The 23,115-nt window shown below is 38.9% G+C and overlaps 1 long non-coding RNA gene across 1 annotated transcript; it reads right to left on the bottom strand.

Moving 5' to 3' along the window:
• Positions 1-4,319: 4,319 nt before the first annotated feature.
• LOC149130583 (uncharacterized) lies at positions 4,320-22,732 on the bottom strand. Its single transcript, XR_016238876.1, has 4 exons — positions 22,603-22,732; positions 7,581-7,744; positions 5,124-5,284; positions 4,320-4,460 (listed from the first exon to the last, which is right to left on the bottom strand). It is a non-coding gene; the product is annotated as an uncharacterized LOC149130583 (long non-coding RNA).
• Positions 22,733-23,115: the final 383 nt, after the last annotated feature.

The following is a 23,115-nucleotide window of genomic DNA, read 5'->3' as shown; positions in this document are numbered from 1 at the left end:
TGTGCCATCCGGGACGGACCGCCTTCCCCGCCCCTCTTGACACGCCATTGCGTAGGACCAAGCTGCCGACTTTTAGACATTATCGAAAAATTCATTTTTCCACGCACTCGACGATGATCAGTCCAGCTCTCTGCTCCTCTCATGGACCGAATACTAGAAACATCTTTCATATCACGTTTTCTGATCAAAATATAATCTATGAGATGCCAGTCCTTAGATCTTGGGTGCATCCAGTTGGTTTTATATTTATTTTTCTGCTGGAACAGAGTTGGTAACAACCAGATTATTCTCAGTACAAAACGTCAAAAGACCTATTCTATTTTTAATACATTTTCCAATCCTATGTCGGCCTGAAAGAGGCGGCCATGAAATATAGCCATTCCCAACTTCTGCGTTGAAATCTCCTAATATGACCAGCTTGTCAGAAATTGGTATTTTCCTCAATAATTGTACTAGAGTATCATAGAACTGTCCTACAGTTTCATCAGAATGAGACATTGTTGGGGAATAAATACTGACAACGGTAAGAAACCTACCTTTTGTTAGTTTTATACGGCATGATATAGTTCGTTCAGATACACCACTTGGAAATTCTGCAATGGAGGATACTACTGATCTCTTGAGAGCAAACCCAACACCAGATTCTCTACCCTCAGGTAGTCCTCTCCATAAGTAGGATCATTTACTTGATCCTCACCAGAGAGACGAGTTTCAGAGAGTGCAAGGGAATATTTTTTAAGCTCACATGCAGTAAGTGCAGTACGGCTTTCTGGACTCTTATTGAAATTATCATCTAGGAGTGTATGCACATTCCAACAGCCAAAATTCAGAGGATGTTTATTTTTCTTCTTCTTGAAGATTGTTTGACCACAATGGTAGGATGACGACCGGGCCCAGCTTGTAACACACTGGGAGACCTGCCGACCCACACCTGTTCTCCTGGCAGTCCCAAGCCTTTTTTGCTATTTACTGAATCTGTTTTTGAGACATTTCAGAGTAAGTTACAAGTGCATTTTTAGGTTTCTTATTTCTTTACTTCCCACAAGGGGGTACACACAGAGGGGACAAAGAAAGACAGACAAACGGATTAAGTCGATTATATCGACCCCAGTGCGTAACTGGTACTTAGTTAATCGACTCCGAAAGGATGAAAGGCAAAGTCGACCTTGGCGGAATTTGAACTCAGAACGTAACGGCAGACGAAATACCGCTAAGCATTTCGCCCGGCGTGCTAACGTTTCTGGCAGCTCGCCGCCTTTTTAGGTTTCTGCCAACCAATTCAATGGTTTTACTAAGATTTGGTGTACAAGAAATACCTGTGCAGATAAATAATTTGCAGTAGGTGTAGCCTGCCTAGCACTACTTCCACCTATTGGCTCAAGAAGACTTTCGCTGGTATGACATGAGACTTGACACAACCGGGAACTTATAAGATCCCAGGTTTTATTTTGGAGATTTCCTTCTAGGGAAATTATCATCCAAGAATAAAGAGCATCTGCCTGCCCATGAGGTTGGCTATCCTGTTCCAAACACCAAACTAACTCCCAATCGTTCCATAGAGTGATTAAGTATTATTCTGTTGTCCGAAGTAGAGTAGCTCATACATACATACATACATACATACATACATACATATTCACACATATGTTGGATGAGTTCCTCTGCCCTTTGACGGATCTTATTTTTCTTCCCGCATGGTGTCCAACAATTACCGTCCTCACCAAGTAAGCTTCGTGGGGGTTGCCAGTTTATATATATATATATATATATATATATATATATATATATATATATATATATATATATATGTGTGTGTGTGTGTGTGTGTGTGTGTGTGTGTGTGTGTGTGTGTGTGTGTGTATACGTATATATATCATTAAAAACCAGGATACAATATGCACCTGTTTGCTAGAAAGAAGAGTTAAAGCTCTCCAAAGCCACGCATTTCTCACTATATGTAAGCACGCACGGAAAATGCAGCAGATATACTAAAAAAACAGTCCTTCATTTGTAAAACCACAGATAGAAGAGTAGATATTCCAGTATCAATTGATTTCACTTTCTGTGCCGAATTGACACTTAAAGCTCATCAGCTAGGCTTATTAGGTAAACTATTTTAAAAATGTATTCAGCATTCCGTGCGCGTCTGTTCAGCTGAAGGCCCTGCGACTTCCAAACGAACAATAGCGAGCAAGTATAAATTCGAAATTCCAATCAGTTATCATCATTTTTTAAAAAAAGATTGATAAAGTGGCCAGCAAACATAACCAAAATATGCAAAATATGTGTTATTAAAAGCCATAATTTCTTTTAACGATAATGATAACTCATTGGAATTTTGAATCTATCTATCTATCTATCTATCTATCTAAATAAATAAATAAATAAATACAACTGCCTCCTCTCAGTTTCCGACTGCCCAATGCATTCACAAGGTCTGGCTGGAGTTATATAAGAATGTGTCTTATGATGTACTCTCCCATTGAAGACGATGTGTGTGCGTTCAGCTTTTGCCGAACGACCTGCACAAATGAATTGCTTATAATGATCAAATGTTTGAGCTGCACATCAGCTCACTCTCTCCATCAAATCGACGTTATCTGAACAGATGCAAGGTGTTATTTCTTTACTATCCACAAGGGGCTACACACAGAGGGGACAAACAAGGACAGACAAACGGGTTAAATCGATTATATCGACCCCAGTGCGTAACTGGTACTTATTTAATCGACCCCGAAAGGATGAAAGGCAAAGTCGACCTCGGCGGAATTTGAACTCTGAACGTAGCGGCAGACGAAATACCGCTAAGCATTTCGCCCGGCGTGCTAACGTTTCTGCCAACTCGCCGCCTTACAGGTGCAAGGTGTACCACGCGTCAGGTATTGAAGTGATCGTAGAGCAACGTGAGATGAAGTGTTTTGCTCAAGAACACAACGCACCACCCGGTATAAGAATTGAAAGCACGATCCTGCGATCGTGAGTTCAACACCCTAACCACTAGGCTGTGCACCCTCATGATATAGCTAATATTCGTCCTGGGTTAGGAAATATTCGAGGAAACTAGCTGGATCCGCTTGAAACACTGTCAGATTTCCCCGTGATGTAATTATCCTGGTGCGCTTTTGGTTAGGTGTTAGAAGACGTGGCATCCACCAAGCAGAAACTTTCGTCATGCCACGTGAACACCACGATGCCAAATTTTGTCGATTTTCAAGAGAAGTCGCTACTTTTGATGTCTTCTTTGAAGAGAGAGAGATGTCAGTTTACTTGAAAAGAAACAATGCAGTTATTTATAAGAGTTGAAATTAATGCACGCAAGATTTCACAGCTTTAGCATCACTCCTTCATAGTGAAACTATGAACTTTTCAGCCCATCCTTGTACAGAATAGGATTTTATGTGTTTCTAGTATGATTTTCAATTTGAATCAATAGAAGTCGAGATATAATTGCGCTTATTCACATCGGTAAGCTCTCTTGGCGCCCTTCTCGTACTAACTCCGCCGAACCGAAGCTTGTCGCGGATGATTTCGTTTGCAGAACCATAATAATTTGCAGAGAACAAGCCATCTCATCGACGGGCAATCGTTGGTTTGCCAGAAGCATTTCTCCAGATTGTTGAATCTCCACGTCACTGGTGAAGGTTAATGGGTGTCTCCTGATTACTCTTCGTGTTTCACGCTTGTCCGGCCATTTAAAACTTCTCGTTCTTCTCGTAAATACTTCTGCGCAGTAGAGCGCTGTTCCTGTATTGTATTGAAAGCCTGCGAAAAATTTCAGCCTCTGATACACATTCAGGTTAAAGAAGCAGTTTCACTGATCTCTATTTTACTTTGGTGCACACTTCCAGAAGAGCGGCCATGTTTGCTCTGTAACACAAGAATGAAAACTGGAGAGATCAAAGTGAAACGTCGGTCACGAAATCAAAAGAGTTCCACCCTTTAACACGCCACTGACGAAGATAGTGCGACCAACCTAAAGAATGTTTCGGCGAAACGGAGGATATTTTTTTCATTTTCCTTTGTGCAATTAGTATCATTGTTCTGATCTCTATGATTTGCTGACAGCTTTCCGCCACAACACAGAGACAAAACCTCAGATATCTACACACACGCACAACGCACGCGCGCGCATACAAGTACAAACGCGTGCGCACGCGCACACACACACACACACACATCTCTTTTATATATGGTCTGGACAGTCGTGAACTGGAACAACAACAACATCTCTCAGAAAGAGAGAAAGAGAATCACAACTTCAAAGACTGATGCTGGATAGAATATCTGTATGGATTCTTTATTAACAGGTAATACTTGACCAATGCAGATCACTAGTGGTGGTCAGCTGGATTGGATGGACGTTAACAACATCAATAGTATCAATGGATATCATGTGCTGGGTTAGTTCTACTGCCTCAGGTGGATGAATATGGCCATGGAATCTGCTAATGGACGAGTACCTGGAAGTAACAATAACAACATCAACAACAAAAGGAATTCAAATATATCGTGGGAAGACTTTATACGTGGTCACTCGAATTACTAGAAATAACGGTCAAATCTCCACACAGTTTAATGAGAAACATACAGATGTGTCACGTTTGGAACGCCTTTGATCATAAATCGACTCAATCAAGGCTGATTGGCTGCTCAGCAATAAGTACAGAAATAACTACTACTACTACTACTACTACTACTACTACTACTACTACTACTACTTATTTCCTTATTGCCCACGAGGGACTAAACATAGAGGGGACAAACAAGGACAGACAAACGGATTAAGTCGATTACATCGATCCCCGTGCGTAACTGGTACTTAATTTATCGACCCGGAAAGGATGAAAGGCAAAGTCGACCTCGGCGGAATTTGAACTCAGAACGTAACGGCAGACGAAACACCGCTGAGCATTTCGCCCGGCGTGCTAACCACTCTGCCAGCTCGCCGCCTAAATAACAAATAACTACGCCTAATAAAGACTACTACTACCACTACTACTACTACTACTACTACTACTACTACTACTACTACTACTACTACTACTACTACTTACTGTAAGACATACGCACGCACACACACAATCACAAACACACACACAGAAAGAAAATAAAACATCACTAACCGTTGTTCCAGACAACTTGCGATTTTGTATTAGAATAACGAATTGCAGGGTAGTGATCCGCGTCATCATGCGGACATTGAAAGGGGCCCTCATTGATTATCAACCAGCCGCTGTCCCTGTCACAACCACTGTTGAACGATATATAGAAGCGACGCGTACCTCTGCGGAGTTGAAAAAAAGAATCTTGTTTGGGTTTCAGGATATGAAAATCGAAACATTTATTAAATAGACTGGCATGTCCGCTATACGCAATTGAATTAGACAGTGTTTAATTAAAAATAGCCATTTGTGTATCATACTTAATGGTGTATACTCACAAAGATGTGGGTTTAAACACTCACACACATAAAAACACACATATGCACTGAAACACACACACACACACACACACACACACACACGCACACACACACACGCATACACACACATGCATACACACACATACATCCTCGCAGAAATGCGCAAATGTCAATACACCAACAAAGGCGAAAATACACACAAAGCATAAACTTTAGTAAAAAAAAAAATCCACCAATGGCCACAAAACATACGATCGATAACATTTTCCTGTATTAAGCATCTTAGCAAAGCGTTAAATAGATATAAAATGAATTCTAGTCAAAATAAATAATATAATGGAATATAATGATATCTAAACCCAACACATACAAGTGGGATCTTTTTTAAAACGGGGGCCACATTTTTCATTAACGAAACACTTTGAAACTTGGAACACTGGTAGAATGTGTCATATAAAACATCTTTTTCTCTTAGTCTTCTTAAAAAAAAAAGAAATCCATAAGTTATTCCATGTTAAAGTTGTCGTATTTCTGTAATTTCAACCAATCACTGACGTCCATTCAGCCGATATACATTAAGTGCCGACTACATAAACAAACGATTCTGAAACAATTAACCCTAACCCTAACCCTAACCCTAAGGTTAGGGTTAGGGTTAGGGTTAAAGCAAATTTAAAATGAAAAAAGCAAATAAAACGAAGGTATGGAGATTAAATACGCTTTACATCGCTTAATCAGCCAAAGGAGTAAATGTAAACAACTGAATACTTGTCAGTGATTGGTTGAAATTATCGAAATAAGACAATTTTTTACATGAAATAAATTCGAATACAAAAATATTTTTCTGTTCTATAACACAAAATAGATAAGTATACGAAGTTTGAAAGTCTTTCGGTACCAAAAACACTACGTAAAACATTAATGAAAACATGTGGCCCCCGTTTTAAAAAAGATCCTACAAGTGAATATAATTATGGTGTACACTTTAAGGTGAAAATATATTGTAGTAACGCCTTGTCTCGTGCGCATGCGTAGTCATCAATATCCCAGTTTGGCGCCCTGATTCCTTCTCTTTTCTCGCCGGCCGGCGACGATGGCAGACGTCCAACAGCGGAGCTCTCTAACATGTCAGCACCAGAGCTTCACAAATAACTGCTGCCTATTTTCACCATAAATAAATATTGTTGTGTTGATAGTTCGGAGTCAGCGTTTCGTTGTTTCTTCAATAATTTAATATAGGAAAGCGGGTGTACACCTAATGGTGTATAACCACTTTCCTATAATATTTTCGTGTTTCCCACTTTAAAAACGCTACTTGACGTGAAATCCAGGAAACTGAGCTGTTTGTCACGACAAAGCATTTCATTTAAATGTGTATTGTTAAAAATACAGAAATGTATTAGTAATAGAGAAATAACCTTTTTAAGTGGCGGTGGAATTGCTAAATCCATATTCCCGTTTCTTTCAAAAACATCGGTAGGAAGTAGTCCGCATGCGAAGACCTATTTAGCCTCGATATAGAAAAACAGTGGTTAGGGCTGCGGACTCGCGGTCATAGGATCGTGGTTTCGATTCCCAGACCGGGCGTTGTGAGTGTTTATTGAGCGAAAACACCTAACCTAAAGCTCCATGAGGCATCCTGCAGGGGATGGTGGTGAACCTTGCTGTACTCTTTCACCACAACTTTCTCTCACTCTTACTTCCTGTTTCTGTTGTGCCTGTAATTCAAAGGGTCAGCCTTGTCACACTGTGTCACGCTGAATATCCCCGAGAACTATGTTAAGGGTGCACGTGTCTATGGAGTGCTCAGCCACTTGCACATTAATTTCACGAGTAGGATGTTCCGTTGATCGGATCAACTGGAACCATCGACGTCGTAAGCGACGGAGTGCCAACAACAACAGAAAACCAGTGATTAACAAATCACCAGCGTTGCTATTAGCCAAGAAGCAGGATATATTTCATCATCACGGACGGAAGCAGTATTAGTTCAAATTATATTATAATAAACGAAGATATAATGTTGAAATCCTGGAGATGCGTTGTTCATCCCCAGAAAGTGTCGCGTCGAAACGTATAATGTTAATTTTTTTTTTTTTTTGACACTATTGGTCTCTACATAACAAAACACAAGAAGATAAAATATATATTAACATACCCAAATCCCTGAATTGAGAATAGATGTCCAGTGGCTGAAGCTAGATCGTCCCATGGAGAACTTTTCAAGTTTGCATGGGAGAACCAGCTTTCAAGGGTTGTATTTCGTCCATCAAATATTATGGTTACTACAGCTGTTTCATTTTTATAAAACACCAGTTTCACCTGTAAAAGAAATGAGCATGTAGCACACACATACACACACTGTTAGCCTAATGTCCACTCTCATTTTTACTTCATCATTCCTTTGACCGAAACGAATCTGTTTAACATGAGAAATTAATGACTTTGATTGGTCACTCGCCCCATTGTTGTTGTTGGCACTCCGTCGCTTACGACGTCGAGGGTTCCAGTTGATCCGATCAACGGAACAGCCTGCTCGTGAAATTAACGTGCAGGTGGCTGAGCACTCCACAGACACGTGTACCCTTAACGTAGTTCTCGGGGATATTCAGTGTGACACAGTGTGACAAGGCTGACCCTTTGAATTACAGGCACAACAGAAATAGGAAGTAAGAATGAGAGAAATTTGGGGCAAAAGAGTACAACAGGGTTCGCCACCATCCCCTGCAGGAGCCTCGCGGAGCTTTAGGTGTTTTTGCTCAATAAACACTCACAACGCCCGGTCTGGGAATCGAAACCGCGATCCTACGACCGCGAGTCCGCTGCCCTAACCACTGAGCCATTGTGTCTCCACGCTCGCGCCATAAGTATCTTGCTAAATGAATCATATAATATAATTAATTACCCTTCGCTTAAAGGTTTCATATGCTACCATGATACTATCTGGTATATATCGCTTAACCTGCAATACAGTATGACCTCAAGAACTGGCAGTGTTATGTAAACTTTTTATTTCATAGTATCACGTAAGATCTCGTGTTATTATTTGTCAAGTTGTATGACTCAATGTGTTAATAACTTTCTGCTATTTTTGGCGTTTTGCTGAGATTTTTCTTGAGAACACACCCTTCGTGGTAATGGCGATTTGACGTCTATGTTTAGCATACTAGGTGTCCACTTTAGTGGTCATTCCTCTTAATTTTGTTTATATATATATATATATATATATATATATATATATATATATATATATATATATAAAGTGTAGTATATTGCCACTTAAGTGTGGCTGACCCCTAGGGGTGGATGTTACTGTTGCTTTTAGCCCCAGGAGGACATCTCCAGCTGGCTTATCGACACACTACTGTGTCCTGTTTGCCAAGGGAAGTTATCCCTCCCATCATGATCCGTAGCACGAACGGATCCGGGTTTCAGGGTTATTTCCCTTCGTCGGCGTTCGATAGCCACTGATCTTTGATGAGAGAGATAAAATCTTGGCAATCTTATATCTACTTTTCCAGTGAAATTCTTCACTGATATCGAAAAGGTGAAAATAAGCAATGTTAATTCTCTAAATGAAGTATTAACAGTTACTGCACGATAAAGTGTAGTATATTGCCACTTAAGTGTGGCTGACCCCTAGGATAACTTCCCTTGGCAAACAGGACACAGTAGTGTGTCGATAAGCCAGCTGGAGGAGATGTCCTCCTGGGGCTAAAAGCAACAGTAACATCCACCCCTAGGGGTCAGCCACACTTAAGTGGCAATATACTACACTTTATCGTGCAGTTACTGTTAATACTTCTTAGCCAATGTTGTTCCCAGGTTACTTTTATCCGGCAGGTTCCCAATTATGAGTTAATTTGTAATTCATCCGATCAGATGGGGCTCATTAGCCTAGTGTTGTTGGTGGTAGTGGGGCTATCCATTCAGGAGAAAGAAAATTCTGATTCCAAACCTCCGATACCTTTCAATAATACTAAACCATGGGAAAGTGTTCGGCTGCAAACATTGAGGGAGAATCGGGCATCAAAGAACCTGAAGCAGTTCAATGCTGTCTACAACCTCACTCTTGCCACTCCTACGACGACGCTGACAGGAAACTGCAACGTTCCTTGCCGTTCCTTTGGATCCATCAATGACGCAGAGAGCAGGGACACACTGCATGGGCAACAACCTGTCCTCCATACCACACTGACCAGGCTTGGGTTAAATCGAACTCTCTGTACTAGAGGGATAAAACCGAACAACACAGCGGAGAGGAAGAATATAAAAACTCAAACAGCATAGGAACAACCTACAAGTAATACTGACAACTGCGCACAGATCTATTCAGACCAGACGACGCTTTTCCAGTTGGGTGGAAAGCTAGGGCCTTCATTCATGGTTATTAATGACAGAGACCACCACAGAAAATAGGCGCAGGCATAACTGTAAGATTAAGAAGCTTGCTTGGTAATCACGTGCTTCCCGGTTCAGTCCCACTGAGCGGCTACTTGTGCAAGTGTCTTTTACTATTGCCCCGGCCAACCAATGCCTAGAGAGGGAATTTGGTAGACGGAAAGTGTGGAAGCCCTTTGTATCTATCTATCTATCTATCTATCTATCTATTTTTTCTCTCTCTCTCTCTATATATATATATGTATATATAGCTAGCTAGCTGTGAGAGAGAAGGAGGGGAGGGAGACAGAAAGAGAGAGGGAAACAGTGAGAGAGAGTGAGAAAGTCTACCCGTTACAACAATTGAAAGGGTGCAAGATTGGCGTTTGCACACGCAGTCACCCTTACTTCAACTGTTGTCACCTGTCATTTGGTAGCGTGGCGTAGTAAAGCCATGCAACTCGAGGTAAGGGTCACTCTTTTGCTATTAAGATCACAAATCAGCCGTTGTAAACGTGAATAACACACAAACACACACTTTATTCTTAGCTGTAACACACACTAACGATAGCACATACCAGAACACACAAAATACAATGTGATAGAAAACACACTTACTTTTAGCGAGGTAGGACGGAGAGCGTACACTTTAGGTGGTTATGTGAGGACTTCCTGTCAGGATGGTTCATTAATGTCACCACTTTTCCCCTGCTCCCCTTACTGTCTTCTACTGTCAGTATTACCCTCTATTACCAACAGTTGTGTCTTCAGATGTCTGAACACTTCAGAAATGCCAATACCGGCCGCTGCTTTCTGTCCTATTTTCTCTTATCAGTATTACTTACAGACTTAGGCTTGTCCATAAATAATCAAAATATATAGACTGTGCATAAATAACCAAAACACAGTACTATCAACTCAGTTCAAGATTGTTTACTAATATAACTGTATTTCTCCACAGAAGTGAAAATAAACCAGATTTTTCAATATGTCTCCTTTGATTGCTATGAAGAATAAAGGCCCTCAGTGGAGTCAGAAAATACGGCTCTGTGGTTCCTGAAGCCGTTCCGATGTTAGCAGTAAGGCAGTTGTGGTGTTTGCGATAGTGACGTTGTAGTTTTAACACCTGGTGATAGCGTGATGTGATATTGGTGTTTCTGTTGGTGGAGATATAAAAGCAGAACAATTAGGGTCTCTATACCGAAGACTTCCATTATAGAAAATCATTCAGATCAATCACCGTGGATGATGTAACAGGAACATAGTCCTGAATGGGTAAACTCTTAATTTCAACCATTGATAGTTGATGTGTTAATAGATAATTTTCTTCATTTCACGACAAACAGTTAGACGCCAAACACGCAAACAGTTACAGACGTCGAAGCATAACACGAACAGTTCTCACCAGTTTCACACTGCATGTCTTTACATGTATCATGGGAATTATCGCTGCTTTATTATAAGAAAGGTAATCTATCTATCTATCTATCTATCTATCTATCTATCTATCTATCTATCTATCTATATATATATATGTATAAATGCATGTGTATATATATATATATATATATATATGTATGTATATATTGATTGAGATTGATTGAGACCTCCTTCGGTCATAACTGTTATCCTCCCAGGCACAAGTCCAAGCAAGGTTGTTTATGGAAGACCAGCAGTCGCCCATGCGTACCGGCCACCAGTGTTATCCAAGGGAAAGGCAAAGGCTGATATAGTTTGGCACCAGTGATGTTGCAACTCATTTGTAAAGCTGAGTGAACTGCGCACAACGTGAAATAAAGTGTCTTGCACAAGAACACAACACGCAGCCCAGTCCGGGATTTGGACTCATAACCTCACGATCGTAAGCTCGTCATATATATATATATATATATATATATATATATATATATATATATTCTTTTATTCCTTTACTAGTTTCAGTAATTTTGACTGTGGCCATGTTGGAGCATCGCCTTTTAGCCCAAGATATCGACTCCTGGACTTATTCTTTGTAAGCCTGGTACTTATACTATCGGTCTCTTTCGCCGAACCACTACGTTTTGCGGACGTAAACACACCAGCATTGGTTGTCAAACGATGGTAGGGTACAGGCACAAACACACGAATATATAATATATATATATGTGAAGGGCTTCTTTCAGTTTCCGTCTACCAAATCCACTTACATGACTTTGGTCGACCCGAGTCTATAGCAGAAGACACTTACCTTAGGTGCCACGTAGTGGGACTGAACCCCGAACCATGTGGTTTCAAAGCAAACTTCTTACCACACAGCCACGCCCATTGTATGTACATGGCTTATATGGTTTTCATATTCTTTTGTTTCAGTCATTGGATCGCGGCCAAACTAGGGCACCGCTCTCAAGGAATTTAATCGAAGAAAGCGACATCATTACTTTGTCTATGTTCAGACACAGACAACGTAGTTCCGATATGGCGGGAAGTTACGGCCTTCATCCATGGTCATTAGTGAGAAACTGAAGTGCAGGCTCAGCTTTTGGGTTAAGAAAATTGCATTGCAATAGGGTTCAGTCTTCTACTATTGCACCGAGCCGATCAATACTTCGTCAGTGAATTTGGAAGACGGAAATTATGTGGAAACCTGTAGTATCTTTGGATAGGTGGTATACGTGTGTTATTTCTTTACTGCCCACAAGGGGCTACACACAGAGGGGACAAACAAGGACAGACAAACGGATTAAGTCGATTATACCGACCCCAGTGCGTAACTGGTACTTATTTAATCGACCCCGAAAAGATGAAAGGCAAAGTCGACCTCGGCGGAATTTGAACTCAGAACGTAGCGGCAGACGAAATACCGCTAAGCATTTCGCCCGGCGTGCTCATGTTTATGCCAGCTCGCCGCCTGGCTCGCCGTGTGTGTGTGTGTGTGTGTGTGTGTGTGTGTGTGTGTGTGTGTGTGTGTGTGTGTGTGTGTGTGTGTGTGTGTCTTCTCGTTGCAACAATAGCAAGACATGTTTGCAGTTTCTCACCCTCAGTGATCCTTTATCCAAATGGCTGATTCTGAGACGTTAACATCTTTTAGTTGTCATGTTTTATTAAAGTAGTAGGACTGCTGAGTAAAGGCACGCACCTCGAGGTAAGGGGCGATCTGTTGGTATTAAGACAACGAATCAGTTGTTTTATATGTTAGTAGCAGGCAAGGTATTGCCTTGAAGCTAATTTGTTCTCCACCCGAAGTAAGGAAGCTGTCCAGACATCTGTAAGCAAATCAAGATGTTCCTGGATACATCTCATTCATTAGTATTAATGGGTGACTGCAATGTGACCCTAGGTAAATATCATGATCGGGAGGAATTAGTACTTGGGAGCATGTACTCAGACTTTTTTTATCTGACGGAACGGCCCGACTGGATAATCCGGATGATGTAACATGAATTGTGTTAATCTTATTTAATCATCCAGATAGGTTGAGTAAATGTGATTAACCCAATCCATATACAAGATAGGCTCCCACGCAACTTTCCCCAATCAAATTCATTCACGAGACACTGGTCGGCCCGGGGCTATATGAAGAGGTGTTTGCTCAAAGGGCCACGCAATGGGAAAGAACCGGAAACCAAGTTATTGTTAAGAAAGCGAATTTCTTAAGCTTGCAGCCATGCCTAAGCCTAATTGTGTTTGCATGCCAGGAATCGAACCTGTGCCTCCTTGGTCAAAGCTAGGAATCCTGTATGTGTATGTGGATGTTTGTGTCTGTGTGTGGGTGTGAAAATATATCTGGCAAAAACCTGTCGCGTAAATCGTTCTTTCGGAGATCGATTTCCCTTTCAGCATCTTATGAGATCAATGATATGAATAACTGATAAAGCATTGGGATCGATACAATCAGTGAAACACTTATAAAGCACTGTGAGGAGAGTCTGTTCATAAACATACATCCATACATACACACACACTCACGCCTGCATATATATATATATATATATATATATATATATATATATATATATATACACATCAGTCATAGGTGGGTGGCTAGGATGGAGCACAGCCCTGAAGTGTTTAGTCGAACGAATTGACACCAGTCCTTTACCTATTAAGTGTGGTATTTTGATGCAATCGATCACTTTTACCGAACAGCCAGCTGACGAGAACGGAAGCAACGTCGGTTGTCAGGAGGTGGTGGGAGTACAAGCAAAGTGCGCGCGCGCGGACGAATGCACACAGACACATATTGTTGTAAAATGCAGCCTCCTGACACCAACATGGTTCCAACAACCAAGTCAGCAGCTGGGAATCCGCGAACCAACCCAGCAAGGCAACTTTCCCAGAGAAGAAATCGTACAGGGCCGGATGTCTTGTGTCCTGTAGTCCTTTCGTTGTTCGACTTCATACTTTTTGGTCAACTGAGTAACACGCATTCACTCACCAGTTATTATAGTCCACCTTACAGTAAAAGAGCGCCAAATGAACGTGCAGCATGCTTCAAATCAGTCACGTGATCAAGGAACATTATTCCTCATTAGAATCAATTATGGATCCATTATTCATTCTCTTTTGTAGAACTAGGGAACAGGTTTTTGAAAAGTAACATTTCAAATTATATTTATCAGATTATTTCTTCCATTCACTGCAGAGGTTGTTGGCACTCCGTCGCTTACGACGTCGAGGGTTCCAGTTGATCCGATCAACGGAACAGTCTGCTCGTGAAATTAACGTCCAAGTGGCTGAGCACTCCACAGACAAGTGTACCCTTAACGTAGTTCTCGGGGATATTCAGCGTGACACAGTGTGACAAGGCTGACCCTATTGAATTACAGGCACAACAGAAACAGGAAGTAAGAGTGAGAGAAAGTTGTGGTGAAAGAGTACAGGAGGGTTCGCCGCCATCCCCTGCAGGAGCCTCGTGGAGCATTAGGTGTTTTCGCTCAATAAACACTCACAACGCCCGGTCTGGGAATCGAAACCGCGATCCTATGACCGCGAGTCCGCTGCCCTAACCACTGAGCCATTGCGCCTCCACACTGCAGAGCGTTACTTTCTAAACTATAATAATATTTTGCAGCATACTGTCAGAGTAGCCAGAAATTTATTCGCTCCTCCGTAATAATCTTTCATATAATAAAACACTGTGTCCAATCGGTTACGCTAGGGGGAAAAGAGCAAAACAACAAATGGTTTGGGAATGGGTGATAGTCAGAGACTCTACAGACAGCCGAACGACATTCAGAGATTTTGCTCTGAAGACGCTGGCATTTTAATCAAAAGAAAACTGCAAAGTTTTACTGTAAATTGCATTCAGTTTATCAGTTTCACACATACACAAACATATATAAAATTAAATAAAAGATTTTGCTTTCAAAATATCGTTCACATAACAAATACGCGTATATATATATATATATATATATATATATATATATATATATATATATATATATATATATATATAATGCCAAATTTTATTTAATTTGCTTTGTGGGAAGGACTGTTTTAACGAAGTCGCGTATTGTCCTTGCCTTCGAAACGCGGAGTAGATGAAACAGGGACAACTGACGAAGGGGTATACTCTTTATGTTGCATGTCTTGTTTCTCTGTTTGTTTTTCGCTGTTCGAAACAATGTTCGTTTTCTATGTTTTCGCTTCTCATTGTGATTAACGTTTTTTTTTTTTTTTGCTGTCCTGTACCCATATATGCATGTATATATGCATATATATGTAGATATGTACATTTATGTATGGATATATGCATATATTTATATATTATTTATAATATATATATATATATATATATATGTACTAGCAAAGATACCCGGCGTTCCTCGGGATTAAAATGGTCTTTCATTGTTTTACTTGCTTCAGTTATGTGACTGCGGCCATGCTGGGGCACCACCTTTAGCCGAAGAAATTGAAACAGGGTCTATTCTTTGTAATCATAGTACTTATTCTATCAGTCTCTTTTGCTGAACCGCTAAGTTACAGGGACATAAGCACAAGTGAGGGTGGGGTTACAAACACAGACACACCAACACACACACACACATATATATATGCATATATATATATATATGTACAAATATAAAAATATATATATATATATATATATATATATATATATATATATATATATATATATATATATATATATATATATGTACATGTATATAAATAGCTATGTATATATATATATATATACATGGATATATATATATATATGTGCATATATATACATGTATATATACACAAGTATAAATATGTATATACATGCATATATATATATATACAAATATATATATATATACATGTGTGTGTGTGTTGTAGAGGCATATATATATATATGCGTAATATAAATATGCTTCTATGTAAATATATACTTGCATATAAATATACATGTATATAATATATATATTCATGTATATATATATATATATATATATATATATATATATATATATATAATACAAAGAATATATATACATGTATACACACATATATGTACATACTTACATCTACATGTATATATATATATATATATATATACATGTATACATATATATACATGCATATATATATTTACATATATATATACATGTATATATATATAAACATGTATATACATGCATATATACATATACTATATATATATATATATATATATATATATATATATATATATATATATATATATATATACATATATATATATATATATATATATATATATATATGTACATATATATATATATAGAGAGAGAGAGAGAAACACATACATACATATATATATATATATATATATATATATATATATATATATATATATATATATATATATATATATATACATACATATATACATACAATGCAAAAAAGCAAATATTTATAAATTCCATCCTAGAATTATTATTATTACACACACACACACACACACACACACACACACACACACACACACACACACACATATACGCACACACACACATAAAATCCACACATATATGTATGCATATATACTTCAAATTCGTTTATGGTCACGTTAAGGACATGCAAATACAGCTCCTATTTCATTAAACCTTTCCTAAATATTTATAAATTCCATCCTAGAATTATTATTATTACACACACACACACACACACACATATATATATATATCATTTTGTCCATGTTCTTTTGCCACGTCATGTACCCAGTTATGTATCCATATGTACATGTGGATGAAGGTACGTACATACATGTACATATATATGCATATACTCATATATTGTTTGTATCACGACAGAACGCATGCGTTAACCTTTATACAGTAAGTTTTAAATATTTTTCTAACGCGACTCTCTCTATCCCTATATCTATCTCCCCCTCTCATTCTTCCCTCTACTGTTCTTCGCCTCTACCTGTCACTACTATCTCTCTCTCTCTCTCTCTCTCTCTCTCTCTCTCTCTATCTATCTATCTATCTATCTCTTGTTACTCGTCCTTCGCCTCTCACCGTTACTACTACTATATCTCTCTCTCTCTAACTCTCGTTGCTCACTTTTATTTCCTCCCCTTCTTTTCCCTCTGCTACTCTTTCTCTTTATACAGCCTTGGTCACATGTGTCCGGATGCTATTTCTTTTCGTTCTTGGACTCCCCAAGCTCGCACGTACTTCTTTGCCCCTCCTGTTCGTGCTCCACAGCGTCCAATCCATACACACTTCACGTCTGGCTGTACAGCCTTTTTGCTTGTTTGTTTATTCACCGTTTCGTTTTCCTGTCTTGTTTTCCGTCCGCCACTACCCTCCACGAAAATAATTTAATTTGTGTTCGTGGGAAGAACCATTTCAACGATGCGTACTGCCTTAATTCTTCGAAACGCCGGTGTTTTAATGGTGGCAGCTGATGAAGGAGATGTTTCTATGTGGCCTGCTTGTTTGTTGCACCTTGTTTATCATTTTGTCCACGTTCTTTTGCCACGTCATGTATCCAGTTATGTATCCATATGTACATGTGGATGAAGGTATGTACATACATGTACATATATATGCATATACTCATATATTATATATATATATATATATATACAGGGGTTGGACAAAATTTTTGGAAAAGTAGAAATTTAACTCCGATAGTTCAATGAGCCATTATGTTACGAATATCCACCTAAATTTCATTGTGAGTGTTTGTTTGCTTTTTTTGTATTGTAGATGATTTTATTTATCTAATTTAATGATTATTTCTATCTCTTTTTCAGATCGTAGATTGATTAAGCTAAGATGCGTGACCTCATTGAGTTCGGAAAAGGGCAAACTATTGGAGCTCGAGAGACAGGACCTTCTGTCACCAGAACAGCTGAACTCCTTGGGTTTTCGAGAGCTACCCTATCAAGGACCATGACTGAACTAGGGCAAAACCTCCAGCAGAAGGAGTAAGTCCGGCAGGATTTCGAAGCTCACTGAAAGAGACCGACGCGTTTTGAATCGCATTGTGATGAAATATCACCGGACAACTGCCCCTAAATTGATTGCAGAGTTGAACCAACATCTGACTAGCCCAGATATATATATATATATGTATGTATGTACGTATATATATATATATATATATATATATATATATATATATATATATATATATATATATATATATATATATATATATATATATATATATATGTATGTATGTATGTATATATACACACACACACACACACACACACACACACACACACACACACACACATATATATATATATATATATATATATATATATATATATATATATATACATATATATATATATATATATATATATATATATATACTTTATTTAAAAGCAGCAGAAATATAACAAAAGACTGTTACTTGGAGTTTCACGTTCCCGTTCATCGGGCAGTTTTCTAACAAAACTGTCCGATGAACGGGATCGTGAAACTCCGAGTAACAGTCTTTTTTTATATTTCTGCTGCTTTTAAATAAAGCATATTACTCTACCTCTGGTATTTGAGTACTCTTTTTTCCACCTTGTTGCACATTTTATGCGCTTACTCCGGTATATATATATATATATATATATATATATATATATATATATATATATATATATATATATATATATGTATGTATGTATGTATGTATATATACGTATGTATATATGTATGTATGTACGTATGTATGTATGTATCAGTGGTGGGTCGTAGATAAAATTAGCGGGTCTGCTGCTTCACACACTTGGAGATGATGGCTATCCATCTCACAGTCGAAGATAATCTTGAAATGGAGGCTTCCAAGCAAAATGTTCGCTTCCTGTTTGTTATTATATTTTTTAAAAAACTGAAATTGGTGATCCAAACGGCTTATGGGTAAAACATAAAGATGAACAATCTGATGATTATATGCATCAAGTACACCAGAGATTTCTTGACATTGCTTTGGGTTACAATGATTAGATGTACAATAGTGTATTGATCAACAATGAAGACAAATTCCTAGCCATTGGAGAAAAGTGTTGCAGAATTACAGACTTTCTAAAGTTATTAGTGGCAATGAAAACAGATTAATATCTGAAACGTTCAGAGAAACAAATTATAACATTGATGATCTGGCAAAATATGTGAAAGAAAATGACGAACAGCTATTTCTAAATCAAAGAGAAGCATTCAAAGCAGTTGACAGTATTATGCACGAGAAGGGTGAAGTATTCTTTCTAGATGCACCAGGAGAAACTAGAAAGACATTTCTTATAAAACAACTTTTGGTAAATGTGAGACTGGAAAGAAAAATTGCCATTACATTGCAACCCTTCTATCTGGAGGCCGTATAGCCCATTCAGTTTTCAAATTTCCATTGAATATGTAGTCTAATGTAAGTCATGTAAGCAATATCAGCAATAATTCAGGAAGAGCTGAAATTCGGAAAAGATTCCAGTTGATGGTTTGGGATGAATGTACAATGGCACATGAGAGAGCCGTTGAAGCTGTTGACAGGTTATTGTGAGATATTCGAAATAACGATGATCCAATGCGAGGTGAGACTGTTGTTCTGTCTGGTGATTTTAGACAAACCCTTCCAGTTATTCCAAAGGGAACGAAAGCTGATGAAATTCGTGCATGCTCTAAATCATCACACTTCTGACGCTGCATAAAAGTACTGGAGTTTGAAAGAAATATGCGATCATATTTCAATGGCGGTAAATTATCTGAGCAGTTTACTCAAGACGTATTAATACTTGGAGAAAGAGGGGTACCTGTGGACAATGAAAGTGTAATGAATCAATCACCTTTTTGCACAATGGTGAAACCAGAGAAAGAGCATTTTAACAATGTCTTCTCAAATCTCAGTGCACAACATCAGGATCACAAATGGTTGAGTGAAAGGGCAATTCTAGCCCCGAAAAAATAACAGTGAACGCAATAAACATTGATCGCTTAATTTGCCTTCCTGGAAATTGCCAGTCTTATAGATCTATTGACACTGTTGTTGGCCAACCGCAAATAGTAAATTATCCAATTGAGTTTTTAAACTCACTGGAACCACAAGGCTTACCTCCTCATAAGCTTGACTTGAAATTTGGAGCACCTATAATACTTCTAAGAAATTAGATCATTCAAAATTGTGTAATGGAGTAAGACTTATAGTGAAGAAAATGATTCCACATGTTATAGAAGATATTGTACTCTCTGGATGGGGAGCAGACGATAAAATATTCATTACTAGAATTTCATTAATACCTACTGAGTTTCCAGTATAATTTTAAAATGTACAGTTTCCAATTAGACTAAATTTTGCAATGTCCATCAACAAATATCAAGGCGGGACATTTTCAGTAACTGGTTTGTAATCAGAGGAACATTGCGTCTCTCGTGGAAAACTGTATGTTGGATGCTCATGTGTTATTTACTAAAACTGAATTCAAGAGTTTACGACAGTCTTGTTTCAAGGCCTCCCCACGTGGAACACCCTATAATATGTCACTGGATCTCTTCTCCCATAGCTGAAAGCATTTGAACTTCCTGTCCTCGACTGTAACATGTATTTAGTAAGTATTCTTAGAAGAGAACCATTTGAAAATGTCAGTAAGTTCTACAAGTGGTCTTCCATTGGTGTTATTGTCCGGTTTTGTCGTTGGTTGGACCTGCAGTATTATCGTCGACCATTGCCCTCATTCTGGCTGGATTTCTGTGGTGGGTGGGTGTCCGGTTCGGGCACAGTCTGTGTTGCAACATATTGTCCCTTGATGTAGTCGAGATTTTCGATTCTTCTGGCTGCTCACTGTGATAAATTGCTATCACAATCCAATATTTACTTCCTCTTCTTTTACTTATCTCAGAGATTGGAATCCGGCCATGCTGGAGCACTACCTTGAAGGTTTTAATCTAACTCACTTTTAGATTTTAAGTCTGGTATTTACTCTATCGATTTCTTTTGCCGAACTGCAAATTAATGGGAACGCAAACAAACCAATACTGGTTGTTGAATAGTGGTGGAGACAAACACAAACACACACACATATACATATACGCATATACGATGGACTTCCACACAGTTTCCGTCTATAACCTCACACACAATGCATTTGTTAATCCGGTGCTATAGTAGAAAACGCTTGCACAAGGTGCCGCGAAGTAGGACAGAACCTGAAACCAGAAGGTTGCGAACCAAGCGAGCTTCTTTATTTCAGAATTGCCAGAAGCACAGCGGGCTGGACAAAAACATTAATGTCACGAAGGATGATAAGGTATGGATGATATAAATGAGAGGGGTATTCAGCGCCCACCGACAGAAAACCCCTCGAAATCAATGTTCAAACAGTTCAATAAAAACCATTAAAAAGACATGAAAAAACCCCCCAATCATTTGGGCCCCCAAGTAAGTTGACTTGCAGCCCGCAAATAACTCTGCAGCGACAAGTCAGGGCCCGCGAAAAGGAATGCGAACTCTTTTTTGTCAAGAGTCTCCATGGCCCTTGACAACACTGAATGTTGTACTACCTCCGCAGTTACCTGCGGAGGCCACAATGGACTGATTGTGCACTCCGCGAACATAATTTCTTGGTCGCACTGGTCATCCAACACTTTTCTTACAGGCCCTTCCTTGCGATGAAGGAGGACAAACTTCTCTTCCTCCTCACGGGAAGGAGCCTCAAGCTGCTCCGTCAGTGGCACACTTCTCACCGACGGAGCCTCATTCACGGGTGCCGTCGGCGGCACAGAAGCATCCACCGACTTCTCCCTCTTCTTCCTTTTCCTCTTTTACGGCCAACGGTAACTGCAACTGAACCCCCCCCCCTTTTTTTTTTAAACGAATCCAAAGAATTCGCAATATACAAAAACAGCAGCCACTGAGAGCAGGAGAAATTGTCTCAGAGCTGTACGAAATTGTCCCAGAGCTGTACGAAATTATCCCTGAGCTGTACGAAATTGTCTCAGAGCTGCACGAAATTGTCCCAGAGCTGTACGAAATTGTCTCAGAGCTGTACGAAATTGTTCCAGAGCTGTACGAAATTGTCCCAGAGCTGTACGAAATTGTCTCAGAGCTGTACGAAATTGTCTCAGAGCTGTACGAAATTGTCCCAGAGCTGTACGAAATTGTCTCAGAGCTGCACGAAATTGTCCCAGAGCTGTACGAAATTGTCTCAGAGCTGTACGAAATTGTCCCAGAGCTGTACGAAATTGTCTCAGAGCTTTACGAAATTGTCTCAGAGCTGTACGAAATTGTCCCAGAGCTGTACGAAATTGTCTCAGAGCTGTACGAAATTGTTCCAGAGCTGTACGAAATATATTAACAAAAATTACAATATAACAAATTACGCCCAGCTCAGATAAAACAAAGTCACCTACCTTGCTGAAACGTCTCTGTTTTTTTTTCTTTTTTCCTTTCAATGAACGGAGCGCAACAAACTCAAGTCCACTCTGGTTCACCTGAAACGAGCTTCTTAATCACGCGGACAAGCCAAAGTGTATAATTGTGTTCGATATGAAACCTGGCCGCCTGAGTTACAGGATGACTGCGAGAAACCCTATATGTGAATTTATATGTATATGTATGTTTTAATGTGTGTGTGTGTGTGTATGTGTGTGCGCGCGCGAATATATCTGTTAATTGTCCCGACTCGAGTCGATTTCCCTTTCATCACCACAAAAATGAACAATCTCAATAACTCAGGAAGTGCACGGTTCGATATAATCAGTAAAGCACTTGTAAGCCTTTGCTACAGTCTATTAAGAAGAGCTATGCATCCATCCATACATGTATATACATATGTATACATGTGTATATATGTACATATATATATATATATATATATATATATATATATATATATATACATACATATGTATACATGTGTATAT

This window comes from Octopus bimaculoides, chromosome 28 (genome assembly GCF_046866305.1).
Source record: "Octopus bimaculoides isolate indiv1 chromosome 28, ASM4686630v1, whole genome shotgun sequence".
Classification (NCBI taxonomy): Eukaryota; Metazoa; Mollusca; class Cephalopoda; order Octopoda; family Octopodidae; genus Octopus; species Octopus bimaculoides.
The sequence above is the reverse complement of the archived record's forward strand: the minus strand, read 5'-3'. Positions and strand labels throughout refer to the sequence as shown.